This window comes from Corvus brachyrhynchos, unplaced genomic scaffold (genome assembly GCF_000691975.1).
Source record: "Corvus brachyrhynchos isolate BGI_N302 unplaced genomic scaffold, ASM69197v1 scaffold65, whole genome shotgun sequence".
In the NCBI taxonomy this organism is placed as follows: Eukaryota; Metazoa; Chordata; class Aves; order Passeriformes; family Corvidae; genus Corvus; species Corvus brachyrhynchos.
Window position 1 is genome coordinate 2,071,496 of NW_008238365.1, and position 1,991 is coordinate 2,073,486.

Consider the following 1,991-nt stretch of genomic DNA (forward strand, 5'->3'; position numbering starts at 1 on the left):
AATTCCTTCCCTGCTTAATCACAGCTGCCATTGTGCAATGGTGTCTGACTGTTCCAGGGGAGGTTTTTTTAAGAGGTGTGTGCTCACCCCGAGCTTGCAGGCGGTGTTTTTCCAGGCAATACTTGGGAATTATTAGAGTGTGCCTGATATAATCAGTTTATTTTGCTGCAGTGAGTAACACTCGGGTGTTGTGAGGGCAGAAATTGCACCTCAACCTTCCTGCAGCTCTCCATTGCCTCTTGCTTTCCGTGGCTCAGCCGGAGGAAAACTCCTGCAGTTTTCCACGAGGAGAAAAAAAATTGTATCCTGGCATATCAGTGAAAACTCCAGGTCAGTCAGGTTTCTTGGCTTCCAGCCCTGCAATGCTTTTATTCCAGTTCCAGGCAGCCACGTGGGCTTCAGTGTTGTTGGAAAAGTCGCTCCTTGCAGGGCTGCCCTCTGGAATTGCGTTTTTCCTCCTTCCAGAGCTGTCTGGGACTTGGACACGGAGGTGTTTTTGGACACACTGCTGTGAAACCTCTCCCTGGGACGCTCCTCAGGCTGCCAGAGGTTGGAAGGATTAAATTGTGCTGCAGAATCCCTCTGAGCCCTAAGTTAAGCTGGGGCTTGGGAGAGAATTCCTGTGCCAGAGGGGAGATTCTTCCTGAGCTGGCATGGAATTCCCACCTTTTCCAGGCTGTGGGGCAGCTGCAGGAGCTGGGCAGTGCTCTGGAGCCTGTGTTTCTAAAATAATTCAAGGTTTTGGTTCTCAGGAAGCTTTCAAACCTCAATTTTGAACCGAAAGCTGCTCTTTGAGGAAGCTTTGCTAAAAAAACTGGAAATGGGGTTTCCTGCAGCTCTGCCCTGCTGTGGAGCCTCTCACTTTGAGCAGAATCTCCTGTCTGAAGACATTTCCCTCAGCCTAAAAAGCCTCAGCACACTGCTCCAGGAGGGAGATCAATCCAGCTACTCTTCCCCATGAATTCCTGCTTTTTTTTTTTCCCAGGCAGAGCCCTGTCACTGCTCAGAAATGGGATCGAGTTACCCCCGGCTGAGAAAACACCTTGCTATTTAAAGCTAATATTTGCCTGTAAAAAAGAACATTAAAGATTAAAACCGCAGCCTGGGGGTGATCAGTGCCTCTTTTAGCACCATTTAATGTCTTTTTTTTTACCCTGCTGAGGTCAAAAACTCAGTGAAACCCCCGAAAATGAGAGTGTTTTGGCAAAGCTGGGAGTTGGATCACGGGTAGAACGTGGCGGCTCCGGAGCTTTTTTCCAGATGGCAGAGTGAGAAAGTAGGGAATGAGCTGTTCCCTGGGTACAAAAAAAAGCAGGAATACTATTGCCTGCACGTGTTTGTCAGCAAGGCTGGGATCCAGGAGCTGGGCATGGATTTAATTCCTGTGGGCTGGGTTCGTGTGGCAAGGTTCAGAACACAAATGGGACCGTCAGGAAAACCGGGAGGGATTTTTATTCCTGGGAGGATTTTTTTGGCAACCAGAGGGGTTGTGGTGGCTTTGTTCATCTTCAGGATCGAAGGGATATTTCCTTGTCTTCCTTCTTTCACTCCTTGATTTATTGGATCGGATTTTCTTGACCCTCTGTGCCCCCCAAGAGCTGCCACCAGGATGCCACAGGCAGGTGGAAGTGCCCCGTTGGAGGTGGGAATTCCTTGCCATGCGATTCCAGGCTGGAAGTGGAAGCTGTGGGCTCATCCTGCACAGATTCAGGCCAGCTCTGGGAGCTCCTAATTCCAGTATTTTTAAAGAAAAGGTTCTTTGTCACCTCAAAGTTCTGTCGCTTCTTCACCACCTGGAGCCAGGGCAGACCTGGAGCTGTTGGGCTGTTCCAGAAAAAGGGAAAAGAGGATAAATCCCTTTCCTTTCCTGCCTCTCCCCCCTTCCCACTGCTGCAGGGAGAGCTGTGTTTTCCCTTTGTGCAGTCCTGGTTATTAATCACTGTTTTCATTGTGCAGCTGAGAAAAGGCTTTTCTGTCCTGTCCACAAGCAA

At 49.3% G+C, this 1,991-nt stretch overlaps 1 protein-coding gene across 1 annotated transcript in view; it reads left to right on the forward strand.

The window, feature by feature from the left end:
* The window catches only part of PTP4A2 (protein tyrosine phosphatase type IVA, member 2), a 13,521-nt gene that overhangs the window by 3,388 nt on the left and 8,142 nt on the right, over positions 1–1,991 (forward strand). The gene's annotated exons all lie outside the window — the stretch shown is intronic.